This window comes from Leptonychotes weddellii, chromosome 12 (assembly GCF_054177405.1).
Source record: "Leptonychotes weddellii isolate Sample4059 chromosome 12, ASM5417740v2, whole genome shotgun sequence".
NCBI classification, from domain to species: Eukaryota; Metazoa; Chordata; class Mammalia; order Carnivora; family Phocidae; genus Leptonychotes; species Leptonychotes weddellii.
The window spans coordinates 14,402,680-14,423,173 of NC_138380.1; the positions used below are offsets into that span (position 1 = coordinate 14,402,680).

Below are 20,494 nucleotides of genomic sequence, written 5' to 3' on the forward strand. Positions count from 1 at the left end.
ATTTGAAAAAAAAAATGGGGCCCAAATTGTATCCTAAAATGCTATCAGCTGTCCATTTAAGCGATCCCCCTTGTGAAGCCGGGGTGCGCACGCACCTAAAGCACAGGTCGGGCCGAAAGTTTGGACAAGAAAGGTTGTGCGGGGCTCTGCTCCCAACAAAACAATGTTTCATCTCCGGGCCTCTTGGTTCAAACCCGTGTGCTCGCTCCTGCGGGGAGAGAGCGGCCCTGGAGACTCCTGCCTTTAATGAGCTTCCCAATCAGCACGCGAGGGAAAGGCGCGCTCCCTCCCTCGCCCAGCCCGCGTCCTCGCCCTGCCCGCTCCGCTCATCCCTCCCCTTCTCCATTTCCCTTCCGTTCCCTCCCCGGCAGGGCGCAGCGGAGGCCGAGGCTGGATCGGGTTCCCCGCCTGCCCGTCCCAAATTCCGCCGAGGGAGCCGCCGCGCGGAGGACGAGCCGAAGCGGGCACAGGGGAGCGGGAGCCCGGGCCGTCAGCGTCCGGCAGCGAGGGCGCAGCCAGCGGCCACCCGGCACCCGACCGAGCGCAGAGCCTCGCCGCGTTCAACAAAGGCAGCCCGAGCGCGTGCGGCGTTTGCAACTCCAAGTAAGTGGGAAGCAGCGCGATTCTCGGCGGCGGCCCCGGGCGACTTTCCTTTACCCTCGCCCACTTGTCCGGGTGCCAGCCGCTGATGGCGGGACGAGTGGCAGAGAGGCTGCCTGGTAGTCCCTGCGAGGGGGCTGCCTCCAAAACGGATTTGCTCCGGAGGCCAACTGAGGCATAGCTGGCCGGGGAGGCGGGGGCAGGGGGGTCGGGTCTGGGAGTCAGGGTGCGGGTAGGTGAGTGGGAGGAAAGCAGCTTGGGTCCTGCCTTGCATGCCTGTGCACCGCGCGCCTGCTTGCAGCGGGACACCACGCCGGGGCTTCGCGCTTTGTAAAAACCTGCCTTGGGAGGTGTGTCTGCGGCGCCTGAGCCGGCGGGGCTCGGGGTCCCGGCCTTTCCCCGCGTCTCCGCCTGCACCTGGGCTTGCCAGCGGCGGCCTCCGCGCTGGCTCCTGTGGGTTCTCTGCGGGGGGCTGCTCCTCCCAGGGCCGGGGGACAGCGAGAATCCCGCACGGAGCCGCGACACTCCTGGTCTTGCCCGCCAGCCCGGGAGGGGCTCTAGAAAGGGTCACATCCAAAGTTTAAAAGACACACCTTAAACCCGTCTCCTCATTTGAAGGCTACCTTTAATCACCGCCCTGGACGCAGGCACTTGAACTTTGCAGCTCACGTACATAAGGGTGGGGTATGTTTATTACTAATTTGCCGGATACTTAGTTTCTAAGAAATTAACGTTTTTAAAGCAAGGAACGTACTCACCTCCTTTCCTCCTTCCCATGCAAAACCTCAAACTTCCTGTCTTGAACACACACACACACAGACACACCTCTTTCTCCTTAACAAAAACACACAGAACACACACCTCTAGTTTATACACACTTTGCTGTTAACTCCTTTTATCTATGTTAACAGCTGCTTTGTAAGTTTGGGGATACATTGAAAAAAATAGGAGTGGCATGGGGAGCGGAGAGGAGGCAGATGAGGGAGAATCAACAATGGGCGGGACATCAAAGTTTCCCTCTGAGCATCTTTCGTCTGGGTGGGCATGTTGTTTTAGCAGCTTGAGAAAGGTGGTGTGTGCCTGTGAGTGTGGGAGCAAGGGCCTGGGAGGAGGTTGAGGAGCTACCAAGAAGAGCTTTTGGACTAGTAACATAAGGAAGCAGTTTCATGATTCCAGGCAAATGTGAAGCTGATGAAACAGTAGAGCCCATTTAGCCCCTTGATTACTGGGGACTAATTGATATGTGGAGATATTTCAAGGTATTGATAGCGAAACAAAAGAAGTGTCTCCCAGCACAAAATAAAGCATGCATTTTCCATCTTCATTATGTGCCTTTTTAAGTAAATTATGCACTTTAAAGACCAAATCATTAAAAAACACTCACAGTCCAGTTAAATTCAAAGGAAATTAGAGCGGGTATTAGCTCTTTTCCCCTTTTGGGCTATGGGTTCCTTTAGAGTGAAGATACTCGTACTTTCTCATTGAAACTAGAGCAGATTTTTTTCTTATTTAAACAACAACAATACCCTACTTCCATTATTCTGTGCTTTAAGAAACTTTTGTGCTGTGAGTTCTCTAACTGTGCTTTACATCTTTAGAAGGTAATCTCCACCCCCCCCCCCATCCCTACTGTTCCCAGGCTCCCTTTAGGACAGTTTTCTTCTCATGAGTGAGATCTGTGAGGAGTGCCCACCTGAAGCCATACAGGACCACAGTAGGTGCTCTCTTTCAGCTGGTCACGTGGGGATACAACTGCATTGTATTTTCTTTGTTTTAAAGATTGATTTATTTGAGAAAGGGAAAGAGCGCGTGCAAAGGGCAGAGGGAGAGAGTCTTAAGCCGACTTCGCACTGAGCACAGAGTCCCACGCAGGGCTCATTCCCACGATCCTGAGATCAGGACCTGAGCTGAAACCAGGTGGGGTCGCTTAGCGGATTGCACCGCCAGGCTCCCCGCGTTGTATTTTTGAAGAGGGAGCAGTGTTAATGCCCAATTAACATCCTGTTAATATATAACTTGTATTACCTGATGTTTAAATGAGGTATTACAGAGAATGAGGATAATTTAACAGTACATATAATATATATTATATCATAATACATAGTTCTGTGGTTTCCTAGACCTCTTTGCATGATATTTGGAGTAATAAATTTGCACATTTATTGAGAGCTTCAGTGCACCTCATTTGGTCTTTACATACAGCAATATGTAGCAGGACACACTTTTTTTTTTTTTTAAATGGGCATTTTTTTTCTCTAGTAAAGCCAGTTGCCTTGTTTGAATTTTTCACGAAACTTGATCTTTGGAAATAACCTGAGAGAAATAAGGTCCCCAAATAGTTTAATCCCTTTTATCAATAAAATCAATCTTAGAAATGAAATATTTTAGGTTTAGATGCTTTTTTTCCCCCCTTTAAAGATACTCTCGCTTTCTCATTTAAATGACCTCTCATGTGGATTCTGATCCTTTCTCACATGTGGTGTTTTTTTTGGGTTTGGTTTTTTTTTTTAATCACTCTTCAAATTTTCTCAGGAGACTGAGTTAAATGGTCTGTGTGGTTAGCTAACGGCAGATCGAAGGCCAGAAGTCAAAATTCAGAGTATAAAAGTTCTCCACTCCTGCTTTTAATATGGTGGCGTAGGGCTTTGGGGAGTGGTCCTTGACTTCTCTCCTGAAGGTAATATCCACATTGAGAGCACCCAGGGGGATCAGAGAGCAAGCATGGTCTACACCTGAGTGCCTTGGAGTCTAGTTTAAGGTGTGGCTTACTCTGGAGCCCTACGGGGAGTCCAGGCTCTGTGCCCTTCCATTGCTGGGATGCTGAATGGGGCTCCTTTAAAAGGTTAAGGCTGCCGTTCTAATGAATAATCAGAAGCACTTCTGTCTCCTCTTGGCACAAGGCCATGCCTTTGCTCTGTGTAAGGTAATATTCAGATACGGATCTTCTCTTTATGAGCTGGGCCGGCTTTTTTCGATCCAGAGCCAACTGGCCTGAGTGGGATTTGGGCCACAGCCTGACTCTGGAAAGTTTCTTCATTCCTGATGTTTATGGCCAATTCAAGTTTCCATCCATCGAGCCATTTTTCCACCCACTTCATGCCAGTCTCATATGTGGCAGAGTTCTCAGTGTCATACGATCTTCCTAGGTTGTCAAATATAACAAGGCTTTCGTTCTGCCCTGTTTTAATATTTGGTAAAAAAAAAAAAAGTTAAAGTGTCTGCGGTTTAAAAGAGTAGCTATAATGTGACATCATCAGAGGGTGTTATATTTATGGTAACATTGTGGATTCGATTATGTAGATCACATTTGCCACGAATCCCTATTTCTTCAGCATAGGCAAAGAATACAGTAAATAGTTGATGCTTGAGATAGTTTGAGAAATAAAATTTAATTTCTTCTGGGATTTGTTTTTTTAACCATTTCTTCACAGTGGGTTTAGGTGAAGTGACATATCAAAAAAAAAAAAAATCATCATGATGTATTTCCTAAAAGCAGAATTCTTAGATTCCTAAACATCATACTTAGTAAAAAAAAAAAAAAAAAGTCAAATTTTGTATATGAATCTTGAAAGAAGTGAGTCATCGTAACTGACTCTTAATTCTAAGAAATGTGCTTAGTACAAACCAAAATGTCACTTAAAAGGCAAATAGCATGCTGTATTCCTAACCTTTTGTTTCCACTTCTTCCAACTTTAACACTTCCCTATCCCCCTCGTCTGGCTCTCATTACTCCCTTCTATTCATCCAGTGCCATCATTTCCCATTTAACAAGTCCCAGGGTGTCTTGCCCAATTCCTTTGCCATATCTGTGGTGGTGTATACACCTTCATGTACCTATGTATCGGGAAGGGTTGCCCATATCTTGGGATTCATGGAAGGCTGGGCTTTTTTTAGCTGAAATTTTCACATTTTTCTGACCTGGTTCACTGAAATCTGGTTATTGGTCCAGTGTGCTCTCTGTGGACTACCCTGGATTGTTTCCCTTTTGATTAAGACCCTGGCTAGGATCAGTTTATGCTTTCATCACTATGAGAGGTGTTGGCTTCATTTTCCTCTAGTTTCTCAACTTCAGTGGAGCCAGGATTACTCACCTCCATCCCCCCAGGTCCTCCCTCAGCAATGCTTATGGGCCACTCAGTGTATGTGTGAATACCATTAAAATAACTACAACACAAGTTACAGTAAGATATGTACATACAAAGTTTTTGTCCTAAGCAGTTCCAGCAAAAAAGTGATTAAAAAAAAACATTTTAATGAGAAAAAAGGAACTTTAACTCAAAAAGGCTGAACGGAGAAGGTGATAATATTTATTTCAGAATCATCACTGTCTTTCGGTTACTTCATTGCCATTTGTTCTGGAAGAGAAATTGAACTCTCGATTCCTTTGTGGTTTCATTTCACATTGGCCATGTGATAAGGCAGATAGGAAATAAGTGAAAGTGACATCTGAGAATTCACTCGGAGTTATTTGGAATAAATATAATATTAAAGACTTGACGCATCACCGTAGATGGCCTCTTCAGGAAAATATATACCGGACGTGAGATGACTGTCCTTCAGTGGAAATCTATGCATGGAGGAAAAGAAAGCAAATCCTCCCTGTTAGCTGTGGAATTTGGATGAAACTGTGAGTCAGAGGTTGAAGGCACCCAAGGAGGGTTTCCCAGGCAAATCTGTCCTCTAGGTGGAGCTCTGATTCTGCCCTGCTCTTCTCTTCTCCCCTTCAAGTGACTTTAACTCTTGCTTTTCCCAGCAGGGTTGACCCTGGAGGAGCTCATCTTTCCCCTGTCATAGTTACTCACCATTACCACAAGCTCCACCCCACCCACACCATGCACCCTTAACGCCAGGGACTCTCTCCCATTCATCTCAAGAACCCTAGAATATTTAGCACCAGACCATTGAAAATGACCAATAATGTCTGGGAAATGAGTGAGAAAAATAAATGACTCAATACCATTCTCTCTGCCTCTCATGCTCCAAAGACCTTGATGATCTGTTCTCTATACATAATCCCTCTAAACATCACCTGGTGCCAATTTCTTATTTAAATCTGAGCACCCCCATTCTCAGCCTCGAACCTCTATAAAAAGCCTCTCCATCTCTCATTTCTTCACCTCCTTCATTCCAAGGGTCATCTAAGCCTGCCAGTTCTCTGACCTGTCTTCCTAATCATACTCCCCCTCGTCCACTTTATGCCCAAACCTTGAATGGTCTCTGACTCATGGCTACCTCCATAATGGGGAGAGAAATCTGACTTATCTCTTCTTTAACACACCATGTAATTCAAAGCTATAAGACTAATCACTTGAAGACTTATTTTCATCATAACTCCAATGTGGCTATAAAACATTTGCTTTTCAGGGCTTTTTACATTTATTTTTTTATATTTTTGTAACAATTCTAGTTAGGTAGGCTGAGAGAGATTTTTTTTTTTTTCCCAAACGGATACAGTTAAGCTTAGAGAGGTTAAGGTGACCTCTCAGTAAGTGCCATGAACGTATTAAAACAAAGATTTTGGGGTGCCTGGTTGGCTCAGTCGTTAAGCATCTGCCTTTGGCTCAGGTCATGATCCCAGGGTCTTGGGATTGACGTCCCGCATGGGGCTCCCTGCTCAGCGGGGAGCCTGCTTCTCCCTCTCCCTCTGCCTCTCCCCCTGCTCATGCTCTCTCTCTCTGACAAATAAATCTTAAATAAAAATAAAGGTTTTAAAATTCCTACTTTGGGTATTTTCTTCTCGTCTGTAACATAATGCCATTTCTTCCTTTGGCTAATTAATTTTCATGTCCCAGTTGCCTCTTACATCAAACCTAAACTCCAAAGTATATATAGTACGAGGCCAAATAACCTAGGGTAGTGGTTCCTTGTCTTCAGTGCTTATCAGAATAACTAGAGTCCTGTCCTAGCTTCCAGATGCCTGGGGCCCATCCCTACAGATTCTGACTTAAAGGGGTGGAATCAAGGAACCCGGACATGTGACAGGCCACCTGGATGCTAGTGATGCAGTAGACATATTAGCTCTAACACTCCCATATTTGAGCTCCAAGGTCAAGGAAATCAAGGTAGAAACCACAGAAATACTTACTACTAGCTCTGTGACCATCAGCAGATACTGTGGTTTTTCTTCAATTGCCTGGTCTCATTTTAATGAGAGCACAAATATGTCCCTTGTAGGATTGCCATGACTATTAATCTAGAAAATGAACATGAAGGACTGAACCCAGAGTCTGATAGCTAGGGAGTGTTGGATGAGGGTGATGAAGGTGTTAATTACGGGGGGGACACAATGACACTGTGCCCAATGACACCGCGCTCTCCCACGGCTTTTATTTCTCAGGCCCAGTTGGGTTCTCAAATAGGCAGACGGAAACCTGGGTGAGACCCTTCTGCTGCTCTCCACACTCTCAGCTCATTCTCTGCAAAGGCAGCTCCCAAATTCCCTTCCTCTGAAAAGAAACCTACAACGTGTGGTCATGCTTAAGGCCTGGGGTCTCCAAATCAGGCTTCTGCTGACCGTGGCCTTTCTTGTAGCATCTAGGAGAGCATTGTGCTTTCAGGGCACCCCCCAGTCCAATGCAGCCATCCCATTGCTGACACTGGGGATGCCCATAACCGCATTCTCCCTGACTCCTGCTGCCATCAAGGAAGCGTGAGCTCAGAGGAAGGAGTCCAGGTGAAGCTGCAGAAACCCACATGGTTTCCTTGCAGTTCTGCCTGTTGTTCGGTGTGGGATGGTGCGTGTGTCATGGAATCTCATGTAACCTCAGGATTTTTTAGCCGTCAGGTGTCGGTGAGGATGGTGATGGTATCACTTGCTTTGCCTTCGGTGATAAAGGTACATTGTGACAATCCGGCGTTCATAAACTGTAAACTCTTACGCTAGATGTGAGCGGTTCGTAATAAAATCAGTGGGGCCAGTTCTTTCTTTTCCCCTGATTCTGCTGCTTGTCATTGTCACTTTCTGAGGATGCCTAGAGATGGCTTAAGGTGCCCGAAGGTAAGTTTGACCGGTTGAAGTGAGTAGGAGGAGAGATGTGTGAAGGGTATGAAGAAACGAAAATCTGAGTCGGAGTGGGGGGGGGAGAAAAAAAACCCAAGACAATCCTAAAAAAAAATGCTAAACTAAAATGGTTTTGCATTCTTTTACTAAATATTATATTATAGTTCTTCCTAAGAGTTGTCAAGGAGACATACCAAATTTTTCAATCGGTTATGCTTGCTAAATTTAGTCTTTGCAATTGAATAGCAACACTGTTTACACTGTAGCAGGCGCTCCTCACACTTTCACGGGCATTTCAGTCCCCTGGAGATCTTGCCAAAATGCAGACTGTGGTTTAGCAGGCGTTCGGCAGACTCTTAGAGCCTGCACGTCTCCTACAGCGATAGCAATAGCCAGCTGCTGGCCCGGGGACCTGACTTTGAGTAGCCGGCCACCAGGGTGGAGATGAACGAACTTGAGAGAATGGGAGAGGGATCAGAACTCTCCGGTCATGACATTCACAGCTTAATACAAACATTGAGGGTCATGGGCAATAACCCTTCTTGCTACATGCAAAAGCTGCTCATGCCTATACTTCATGTCCAAATATTTACAGTGTTTGGTTGTTTATAAAAGCGCAATCACCATCTGAATTCCTACTTGCCTCAGCTGAAGACCCTTAGAGTAAGAGGCCTCCCTGCCAGGTATGTACAAGTATCTCCTTCCAGTGCTTTCCCTGGAGTGGACAAGTGATCCAAATCCTGCTGCCTTAATTGGCCTTAAAAGCTAGTGAGACGTGTTTAGGAAACTTCACTCTTAGTATGAAAAGGATATAATATCATTTGTTTTCTTGGTGCTAGAATATTCTCTTCTTTAGGTTTTGAGTAGGATTCTCTTTGATTGTCCCTTCCATACTGTAATGAAAGTCGAGCAGGTGTCCTCCATCTTTGTGACTTCCAAGAAGACGCTAGGCTCCCCAGAGAAGGAGCCAGAGATTTTTGCCTCAGAGCCAGGTTTAAGCAATAAGGAACATATCTCAGTACCATTCTTGGGTAACAGAAAATCTTCACTCAAGCTGAAACAAATGGAGACCACACACAATTTTCAAACGATATTTTCACACCGGCCTTCCTTGTTTGCTAATAATGTAGCCTTTTCTAAACCTAGCCCTGGGATTCTTGCCCATAATATCCAAGGATCATCCCTGAGGTTTTGACAGATAGTGGTCTTCATTTGAGATCCTAAGAACACCATAGGGGCTGTAAGTGGGTACGTGCAAGCTGGTCCTATGGGGCGTCCATGTTAAGCCTGAAGTGGGATCTTTAGCTTAAAAGAAATACCCTGCAGCTTTGGAGAATCTTAGGCAAGGGTCAATTTTGTTGTTCAAAAAATATTTTCTACAAAAAAAAAAAAATGTTGCCTTCTCTGTGCAATGTATTTCTGTGGATGTGGTCCAAGGGGTATAACTGAGGAAGACTGAACTGTTCTAGGAAGGGAAGCAGGTAGTTTATTAGATTATTTTAACAAATTTAGATACTTAAATTTTGTAACAAGAGCCTTTATTCCTATCCTCTTTTTTAATTTACAACATACATTTAACATTAAATTCAATGTCTTTGGCAATATTCAGAATCTCAAATATAGCTCCATGCATGTGAAACTTGTGAAAAGGTGGCTTCACTTTAATCATATGAAAAATAATAAAGGTTTTTTCATTATTATATTTGTTATTAGAAAAACAGAAATATATACCTGAAACAAACATCATTTTTTCCTCATCCTAGAAAAAATATGTGTTCATGGTATAAGATGCTCAAAGTTTTAAAAACTATAAAGAAGAAAAACTCAGTCTTGCTCCAAACAGATACTGCTATTAACACTCTGATACACATCTACAGTTTTAGGATCTACTGATATCTCTGACATCTACAGTTTTAGGATCTACTGATCTCTCTGACATCTACAGTTTTAGGATCTACTGATATCTCTGACCTACATCTACAGTTTTAGATCTACTGATCTACTATTTAAAAAGTAGTTGAGTGAATAATGATATGTCTTTCAAAAACCAACATAATTAATGCATGCTATATTTTTAATAGCTTTACACACATTCATGTGCATTTGTTTTTTACTAAATAGGCCAATTAAGATGGAAATTCAATTTATTTAGCTTGACATTGGGAACTTTGAATCCTAAAAAAAAAGCCTAGTCAATTACTATTACAGAGTCTCCTAATAAAGTTGGAAGTAGAAAAATGAAAACAAATATAATCCCTGGAAGCAAACAAACAAAATCTTTGTCCCAGCAAAGGATGTACTGCTTAACCAAGAACACGTAATCCCGTGGAATTTAGCAATCCCGTGGAATTTAGCAATCCCGTGGAATTTAGCAATCCCGTGGAATTTAGCAATCCTGTGGAATTTAGTGTATGCCAATTAAAGGTCAAGCTGAGTAAACAGTATCTTCCATTCTTATCCTTGAGGACCCTTCCAGATACATGTGTGTGTTTGCGGGGGGAGGGGGAGGTGGTGTAAAAGTGTCCCCAGGGAAGCCACAGCTGCCTGATCTTGCCCAGGGCCCATCTAACCCCTTTAGCCACTCCCAGGAGGCTAGGCACCCTCTGGGCCCAAAGCACTGCAGGTGGGTAACCTGCGGGGGCAGCAAACCTTTTGAAGCCTGCGGCTCTTTGATGCGTTGGCACCCAGTGGGGAGTTGTTTATTTGCTCTGTTGTTACTTGGAATGACTAAGGTACAAATTGGCTCTAGTTGAAAGTGAGTCAGATCAAATTGGCGTTTGACAACCACATTCCTGATCGGAGAGGACAGGCAGTAGTTAAACGCTTTGATTGTCTATGTCAGTATTGGGATTCCCACCAACTTGAGCCTGAAATGATTTTTAGCCTTTTTTAAATGGCGGTTTTAGTCTGACAGGGATCACAGAGTTTGCCCTCTGATATGTGATATCTGGGGATTTGGAGATGTAACTTCAAGGCTGTCATAAATGAATTTGGTTTGGAGAAGTAGATCAGAATAATTCAGCAGGAGTTAGTGGGTAGAGGTGGATTTCTAACAAATTTCTCTCAAAATAGATCCATGTTTCCAAAAGGCAGCCTAACTCTGGGTGTCTCACGTCTCATCCAGTGATGTGCTCTTGCAAGTGGTTAAAATGAGAGTGGTTAACTTCAAAGGCAGCAGAACCAGTAGACAAAAGAAATGGAAGTGGACTTGGTTTGAGATTTTAGGGAAAACATCCCCAAACCTGATAGTCGGAAGCCCTGTGCTTGGGGAGAGGAACTTCAGGCCTCCCAGAAAATTCTATTAGATAGAGTTGAGGTTTCCTCCACTGTGGAGGAACCAGTGAGCCCACTGGCTCTGGTGGGGTTTGTTAGGAGACTTCTCTGGGCTGGATTGGTCTTGTTTGCCTTCCCAATCTCCTGGGCTCTTGATGCCTCTTGGTATAAAGACACCATGAAGTCAAGCTCTTGTGGAGCAACCGTGGCCCCTCTTTGTTCTTCTCAGAGGAAGCTTTTGAAAGACAAAAACAGTAGCAGCAATTCCAGTGTCTCAATTAGGACCTGAACAATCTTGGGTGCAAGACCGAGAGGTAGACGATTTGGTCGCTGGAGCCAACTCTTCCATGAAGGTGCACGTCCTCTAGCCCATTGTCTCCATCCATGTGTTCTCCACCCTCAGGAGGGATCCTGAAAGGGGATCAAGGAGGAGACAGAGAGGCTCCCTTTCATGCCCTGGAGCACAGCAGGATCCTCCAGGCCCACGGCTTTGGCTGCACACATGCCAATGAGCTTCCTGGGTTGGCTTTGTACCTTGCCATCCATTTATCAGCTGTAATGGGTAATGTTAAGTATCTTGTTTAAATTAGAAAAAGTTTAGGCTTGGCCCTTTCTGTTAAAAAGTCCAATAGTATGTTGAAGAACAAATTGGTATGCCCTTGTCTTCTTCCCTCCTCCAACTGACCTCTTCCTTATCTGATTTCCAAGTTCACACCAAGGTGTGGCCCAGATTATTATCATCCATTAGAACCTAAGCAACATTTGAAAACCAATACAGAATCGGGGGAAAGTGTAACTACTCTTCGTACCGTGATTTTAAATATATCTTTGGTGAAGAAGATCAACCTAAGTATTAGAGGCTGTTTTTCTCAAAAGGGGATGGACTCCAGAGTGATAAGGGATTGCTTATCTCTATTCTTGGTGCAATTTTAACAAAATCACACTCTGTCCCTTGAGAGTGTTAAATATTTGTATCTGTTATGACTCATCATGCTGCAGTGGGGTTGGGATATCCGTGAGACCTGCAGAGAGGCCAGGAACCTCTGAGTTGGAAGAGGTAACAAACAGGGCAGTGAAGTACAGACCAGTTAGTAAGGCTCCAAGGAAGGACACTTGAGGTACATACTAGAAAGGGTAAGACATACAAATATTGACTGGTGTTTCTTGAAACAAATCTGCAGATCTTAGGACCTGTTCCTCAAGATAACATCTGATACTATTTCCATTTGTTGATCTCCACATGAAGATGCTTCCATTTTTTTAAAAGCTTTTATTTTTTGTTATATAGAGAGGGCATGTGTGCAGGTGTGCACGAATGGGGAGGTGGGGGCAGAGGGAGAGAGAGAATCCCAAGCAGACTCCCTGCTGAGCATGGAGCCCGACGTGGGATTCGATCTCATGACCCTGAGATTATGGCCTGAGCTGAAATCAAGAGTCGGACGCTTAACCGATTGAGGCGTTCAGGAGCCTCTGAAGATGCTTCAGTTGTTAAATCATTTTGGATCGTTGGTCCTTTGTATTTAATGGAAATCATTATATTAATTCTGAGTTTCAGTGGTCATGTGTCTTGTCACTGAATCTCATCTTTCTAAAACTCTATTGCTTGGTAATCATTTCTAGTTCTTTCTCTTCATCACTGCCCAAATAGCAACTGGCATAGAGCCAGGTACTCAATTCACATTTGTTGCTGCATAGAATTAGGATAACATTTTACCTAGTTTCTACCCCCCACCTCCCATCCCCACTGGTTTCCCCCCGCCAACCCTGGCAAGATTTAATATTACTTGGCTGCCCTAGCCGCAAATTGTGACCTGAGCAATCGTTTTCCTTGGCATCTCCAGCTTTTCTTTTCCCCTCGATCCTTCATACTCAGGGATATTTCCACTATCACTGTTCAGACACCCAGAGGCCTGCCTTCTGCTGTTTGATGAGGCATCTTTTTATCCAGACTTCATGCCGGCCATTGGCATCCCTCGCTTCCCTTGCTGTGCTCTGGGCGCACAGGGCAGTCGATCAAGTTCAGGACCTGCCAGCACCTCTGAGGTGCTGTTTCTGGGAACTTCCAGGGCCAGACTTTGTCCCTCACCATCAGCGACTTCTAGAAGTTGCAGACGTTGCTCACTCTTTGTGTGACTTCCGCCCCTTTTTCCCTTCTGAGCACCATCCACCAGCTCGAACAATGCTATCTAATGTTTTGCCGGGTGCTTTCTACGTGTAGGACACAGTGCTAGAACTTTACATTCAGTTCCAGATTAAAAACTCCCAACAACCCCGTGGGAGAAAGACCGTTTTCCTTCTTAGTTTAAAAATGAGGAAAGAGTCTCAGGATCGTTAAGTAACTTGTCCAAGATCACAGGCTAGTGAGAGGTAGAATTAAGATTGTAGTCCAAATAGTTCTGACCACAGGGCTCTTAAGCAGCATGCTGTTCTACCTCCCTCCCCCTGGTCCATGACAAGGGTCCCGTGAGTATCTGAAGAGGTTTTGGCTCAGTATTCCCTTCTTTCCCCTGGCCAGGGTCTAGAAATAAGGTCTTGTACTGTGTAATTTATTTCTACCTCCCCCCGATCGGGAGAATACCCTCCCTTGGACAAAGAAGTCTGTCATTAGGCTAGACCTCTTCGGCTGCATATTGTCATGTATTGGTTCATTTTCCATTGTCTCCTCAAGCATCACTTGGCCTGGCCTGGTGGTTCAAGGGGCTTGTGCCGAGGAAGGGACAGGGGAACACAGGCAGGAGGGTGTCCGGGAGATGCTCTGTCTGGGCCTGCTATCACCTGACTAAATTGTTTGTTGGATTGCTGTGTTCCAGCCCTGGGGAGGCCACAATGCTGTGTTTGTGTATGAGAGCCTCTGGCTTTGATTAGCAGCTAGCTCCAGCAGCTGAACACACAATAGGGACCAAAGGATGGGGGAAAAAAATCCTGCTACAGTTCCCCATTGGTAAGCATTCCCTGTCAAGCCTGGACATCCAACAGTGGGGCCCAGATGGACAGAGGCTGGGAAAGGTTAGGCTATGGATTCTCCATGCCCCACAGCCTGTTGTGTGGGATGAAGTGTTGAGCCCTCTGCCTCCCGATGTCTTTCACGATTAGGTCTGAGACTGGTATTGATGTGGTTTGACTCGAGGCAAAGCCTGGGAGGCTGAAGAGCGTGAAGGAGTCCCACAGTTACAAGGGCTGGCGTGAAAACAGTGGGAAGGGTGCACCTGTCTTAAAGGGCTAGTCACCCAGTATGAAGAAAAAAAAGGCATTACCTTGGCTGTGTAGACAAGGTAAGAGTAACTGTGACTGTAATTTTATCAACAAAAGAGAGAAGTGGGAAGTTTTTATTTCGTAACAGAGGCAGAGTTAGTCATTTCGTAACAAACGAATAATAGAATTTTATTCTCATTAAATTTTCTGTCATAAGCACCCTATCCACTGGTAGCTGAATAAGAAGGTATCTGCCTGAATTACGGACCCCTCGTAGATCCTTAGAGGAGTATTTAATTCAGTGAGAATTTTTAGCCAGTAGAGTATTTGTCTGAGACACTGTGCATGTTACAGAGGGACACCATCCATTATCTTAGCCTGTAGGTCCCTTGTCTGGGTCCTCCTAAGAGGGACACAGTGGACTTGTAGTTAGAAAACTATACAGTATAGCATATGATGAATTGGTAAAAGAATAGTTCGATCAAGTTACCTAGAGGAAGAAAGTGTTCTGGTCTGGAGCGGCAAAGGGGGATCACATGAGGAGGTAGGATTTGCAAAGACAGAGTGCTGTTGAGAGTGGGCGAAGGGTGGGGCGGGGAAGCATCCAGGTGAGGGGTGAAGAAAGGGGACAGCCAAGGAGATGGCAAAATCAAGATACAGGGGACTGATTGCAGACGGGCCCGATGTGTGCACACAGTAGGTGGCCAGAGGACCAAAGTTAGCAGAAAAAAAGCATAGGACAGCAAGAGTAAGACCCCTGAATGCAAGCTAACGTGCTTGAATTGCACTGTGTTAGACAGAAAGGAATCACTGAAGGTTGTCCACCAGTAAGGAAGGGGGGAAAAAAAAGTGGTGAAGTATAAGAAAGATGATTTTTAGAAAAGTAATAGATTAGAGGTGGAGAGAATCTGTTAGGTTTTAAAAAATAATCCTCTGCATACCAGCCCTCCCCCTCAAGCCCTTGATCCTTTCACATTCTGGAAATCCTGTTCATGCTTCAGCGCTTTGCTTAAATACCATCTCCTCCATGAAAATTGTCTTTACTGCCCCAGTTGAAATGAATACTTCTTTTTCTGTTCCCCAACTTTCTATGATTTCTAGTTTTCATTCATTGATTCAAAAACATGCAATGAACACCGTGTGCTGAGCTCTACGTTAAGTGCTAGGAATGCAGAGATGAATACAGCCCCGTCTCTGTCTTTACATCCCACAGTCTGGCTGGGGGACAGGCACGCACATCAGTGGAGTGCCCGTGCAGTGATCTAGATCCGCACTTCTGAAAGTCCGTAGGAGAGACACCTAAGTCCACTGGGGGTGGATTCAAAGCAGGCTTCTAGGAGATCACGTCTCCTAACTTGTGTTTAAAGCTTGAAGAAGATAAGGAAGGGGGCGTTCTAGATAGAGAAAACAGTGTGAATCCTGAGTTAATTCTTGAACAGTTACTTTAAATGACTGTCCCTTCCTTACTTATCTGTGGAGCTCTTTGCCCAGTGCTTGGGCACAATACCGAATGAATGCATTTCTGATGCCTTGGTGTAACGAGGTACTTGGGAGGGATCCTTTCTGGAGACAAGAAAAGCGATCTGAAGTCTAGATGTTAGGTTGGAAGGTGGGTATTTGAAGGGTGATTGGAAAATGGGACATTGAAGCTGACCAGTTTGGGAGAATTCTGGTGCCATGGACAGAAAGAAGACATCTAGAGAAAGGGCTGATTTGGGAGAAGAGGTGGATGTCCTGGGTCTGAAGAAAATATGGCAAGATGGGATTACCCCCAGACCCGAGCATGAGCTGGACCCTTGTGTCCCAGGTCTCTCTGAATTTTGTGGGCCTCCTCAGTGTCTGGGGAGGCCTTTTGATGAGCTCGAGCTCCAGGCGTGTCCCCACGGGGTCAGCGGTAACCAGGCTCCTTGCTGTACCTTCTGCCCCCAGGAGATCTTGCAACACACTCTAGCTACAATGAGATAAGACCCCATTAACAATTTTATTTTCTGGGGAATATTTTTGATTCCTTTGCTCCTCGCTTTAAATCTTCCTTGGATGCGTCGGCTTTCGAGAAGGCTCTGTAATCAGGCCTAGGCATTTCACACGGAATGGGTTTGAAGCCACATCTTCTAAAAGAGATCGGTTGTTATCCGGGAGCCTTCTGTAATTCAAGTAACCACCGTTGAGATGAGCACCAGTCACTCATACCGAGATGCCCACTCTTTCCCTGAAACCGCTCATTTTCCTTTCCTCAAATGGATCACCTCGTGCCTGTCATGGGAGAGTCCTCACTTGAGCAGCCAGTGGAAGAAAGAGGTGAGCCCGATACGCGATAGCAGAAGAACCGCGAAAGCCAGACTGTTGCGCATCAACAAATTTTGATGAAAATATGTGGAGAAAAACAAGAGCCAGGCCGTCAAAGGGAGAAAGGTTCTTGTGTTCTTTGCTGAAAGGGCTCCTGGGGGAGGATGTGTTGTACCAAGATGGCTGCTTCGCTGGCCTCACTCAGCACCCCTTCCTCCGCACAGCCTGCGGCGGTAGGAGCACTCTCCCTTCCTTTCTGGCGTTTTCTTCACCCAACCCCGGGGCTCTTCTTCACGGCGAGGGCAGAGTGGAGGTAAATGGATCATTGTCGTTTTTCTGCTTTACAAATAATTTTTGCACCTTTGCTAAAAGAAAAGAAAGCTCAGAAAGTCACAGTTGTCTGGTTTCCAATCCAGTTTGAGTCAGAAGAGGCAGGAAATGGCCTGGGGATAGAGATTAGACAAGAGATTTTCAAAGAAAGCCATTTAGCCCTGCATATATTATACTTAAAATTGTTCCAGATTAGAGGTTAGTCTGCAGATTCTGGGCCAGGTAATCTGGGGCTTCTGAGGCTGAAATCTTGTGATTTCATGGAGATTTTGCCACCTCTGTTTCCTTTGACCAATCAGTAAGCTTCTGCCAGGATGAGCCAATTATAATACAATTAAGAATCTTTTGGGGCACCTGGGTGGCTCAGTCGTTAAGCGTCTGCCTTCGGCTCAGGTCATGATCCCAGGGTCCTGGGATCGAGCCCCGCATCGGGCTCCCTGCTCAGCTCCCTGCTCTCCCTCTCCCACTCCCCCTGCTTGTGTTCCCTCTCTTGCTGCGTCTCTTTCTCTCAAATAAATAAATAAAATCCTAAAAAAAAAAAAATCTTTTATCTGCAGATATCCCACTTGATTAAAAAAAAAAATCATACTCTTTAGGCTTCTCTGTAATGAAGATAACTAATATCTCGATAATATTCTACCCTTTGCAATTTGCTTTCAAAGGTCCTATCTCATTTTGTCCTCAGACCAGTTGTATGAGATCAGGTTTAATATTTTTACCCCTTGGGGTGCCTAGGTGGCTCAGTGGGTTAAGCATCCAACACTTGATTTCAGCTCAGGTCATGATCTCAGGTTGTGAGATCAATCCCTGAGTGAGGCTCCACACTCATCATGGAGTCTGCTTGAGATTCTCTCTCTCCCTCTGCCCCTACCCCTGCATTCTCTCTCTCTCAAAATAAATAAATAAAATATTTAAAAAAATACTTTTACCCCTTACACAGATGAAGAAAAGGAGGCTCTAGGAAGGGGAAGACTTGTCCAAAGTTTCTTTAAGAAGGAAGAATTGATGTTACCTCATCCACCTCATAGGAGAATTGGGGGATTTTTCATAATCTGTGGAAGTATTTTATAAAAAATTCAAAGACATTTGGTATTCTATTCTTTGCTCTGTGTAGATTCTTTGGCTTAAAACATTGGGTAAGCCAATGTTTCTTGAAGAACAATAGTTCACCTGCATTTGAATCATGGGGTTGCAATCTAAAAGGGCCTCGTCCTCCACCTGTGAAGTCAGAACCTTTAGGTGAGGGCTTAGGCACAGCAATTTTTAGCCAGGCCATTTCATAGTCAGTGAAGTTTGAGAAAAGTGTGTGTGTGTGTGTGTGTGTGTGATATTTTCATCATATGTCTGTTGAGAATAGGGTCTATTATGATGCTGGCTGTCTTCCAGAAATTATAGGAAATAGATTCTAGGTTCTAGACCAGACTCTAAGACTGGCTAACTTCGTATTTTAATTAAATCATTTGAATTTTGCAGGCTTTCATGTCCTTAATTGTAAAATAAGGGGCCTTAGCCAAAGGATCGCTAAGATACCCTTAAGCACTTGGATTCAATGTCTATGCTCCTACCAGACGTTGGTTCCTGAGACTTTGCTCTCTCCCCATGGAATAACCTTCTGACTATGTTTAAATCTGTGGTTCTTAAATTGGGGTTCCTCATCTGCAGCGTCACTTTCACCTGGGAACTTGCTAAAAAGCCTCCTTCTCAGGTACCACCTCAAACCTACTAACGCAGAAACTCTGAGGGTGGGGTCCGCATGCTGTGTTTGAATAAGCCTTCCAGGTGATTGTAATACATGATCAAACTTAAGAACCACCAGTGTAAGCATTTCTGATCCTGGCCAGTAAATGCAAATCTGTTGCTCTATAATTACCTTTTGTTTTCCTGGAGCTGGGCTGTGACTATATGCTGCTGTCTGTTTCTCAGGGAAAGACATTAAGAAAAGTATAATCTCTCTTTATAATCCAAGACTTCTGAGGGTAAAACCCCAATTCCCCATGTTTCTAAAGTAGCTTCTCCCATACACAGGTATTTGGAGGGTACAGGAAAGCTTGGCAGAGGAATGAAATTTTCAATTATAGGCACTTTTTACTTTGCATGGTTCCAGTAGGCATGAATTTTGGTTACTACAGGTTAGTTAATTAACCCTAATCCCCCAATAACATGATTTCGATTTTAGTATATTAACCATAAGTAATTGTACACAGTATAGATTTCACCCCAGCTCGTCAGTCCGCAAATCACTGTGTAAGTAACAGATGTGCCTTCCAATCGGTGACCAATCACATCACTTCTTTGATCATTTGTCCGGATTGGTCACCTTGTGTCTGTCATTCATGTTCTGCAAGGAGAGTGAAGAAGGTAGTCTTCTTGCCTCCTTGTCTCCCAGTATAAACCCACATGACATTTTCCAAAATTGGATAATTAAAAAAAGAAATTGGCCAGTAACGTTGAAAGTGTGGTCAAGAAATGAGAAGTGGTTTACCACTGGAAGTGAAATTAAAATGACACCCAAATGGAGATAGGAAGAAACGGGAGGTGGGAATGTGGACACACTGCCATTTTTGAGAGACCGCACATATGTAGCCAAAGACACTTGGTGAGCGCAAACTTGATATAAACGAGGAAGACAGATAAGACAAAGAGGATGAAGATGTGCCAAAGTGATTGATGCTGGCCAAAAACTCACTTGAATGGAATTCTCCAGTGTATGCTAAGACTTGAAAACCTGAAGAATGAAAGAATAAAATAATCTCAGCCTAGAATGGCGCAGACATTTGCCAAGACATAGAAAAGATGCTTGCTCTATATTGTGATTTAGACAATGAGAAAAGGAAAGCAAGCTCTTCAGAGGATTCTTGAGAAGTATTTACAAAAACAACGATGAAACACTTTAAATCTCAATATTGCTAACATTGTAAATGACAGTATACTATTAGTTTTGCTGTATTTTTTATTTCCCAGGGCATTTATAACTGACAGGTTTTAATGATTTGGTGAAAATTTTCCAAGTTCAAGGAACAATCATAATTTTTCCTAGTGATTATTAAGGTTGCCTCCCATGGTTTCAGTCTGCATGCCCATTTTTATGTAGGCACTACTGTGCAGGGCCATGACTACGTGTGTGTGTGTGTGTCACTTCCGAACAATAACTATGAGATGATACATTTTGTATTTTTAAAATAGAATAGAGGTCACCACCTGAAAACATCCATCCATTTATTTGCTTCTCAAATATTTATAGGATACTTCTTCTAATCCTTGCAAAACGGGTGAAAAGATAAGAGGTGCCTGCTCTCACTGAGCTTTCATTCTGGATAAAGGAAGAAGAACCAAATAAGCAGATGCAATTTCAGTTAGTGTTGGGGTTAGGAAGAAAATCAAAGAGGGGAATGAGACGCATTATGAGGGTGCCTGGGCCAGAGAAGGAGGGTGTCAAGAGAGGCCTATTTAGTTTCCACCACACGCTGTCCCTAGGCGGGGATAAAACCACTGTTACGTTTTATCTCCTCCAATTTCAATGACTGGGTCCAAATTTCTTATTCTGTAACTTGCAGTGTAATATCTTTATGAAAATAAAATAGTTATTAATAATAAACATACTGTTTTACTTATCCTAGTCATGTGTGGCCTCTTTTAAGTAAAACAAATTTAAAAAAAATCATAAATCTATAAATAGAACCTTAACTTACAACTATGAAATTTTTTTCTCACATAACTTAAGCATTAGACAATATTTTATTTCTGCTGAACACTTATATTGAAATGTGGGATCCTGTGTTGGAATTCCAAAGGCTGTGGCCATACTTCAACTGA

At 44.1% G+C, this 20,494-nt stretch overlaps 1 protein-coding gene across 2 annotated transcripts in view; it reads left to right on the forward strand.

Annotated features, from left to right (window-relative positions):
- The first annotated feature begins 349 nt into the window (after positions 1-349).
- Positions 350-20,494, forward strand: part of PTN (pleiotrophin) — an 88,848-nt gene continuing 68,703 nt past the window's right edge. The window contains exon 1 of one of the 2 annotated variants that reach the window (XM_081800031.1): positions 350-603. The gene's annotated coding sequence lies outside the window, so the exon portion shown is untranslated. The remainder of the gene's footprint in view (positions 604-20,494) is intronic. The other variant, XM_081800030.1, reaches the window with a different exon arrangement.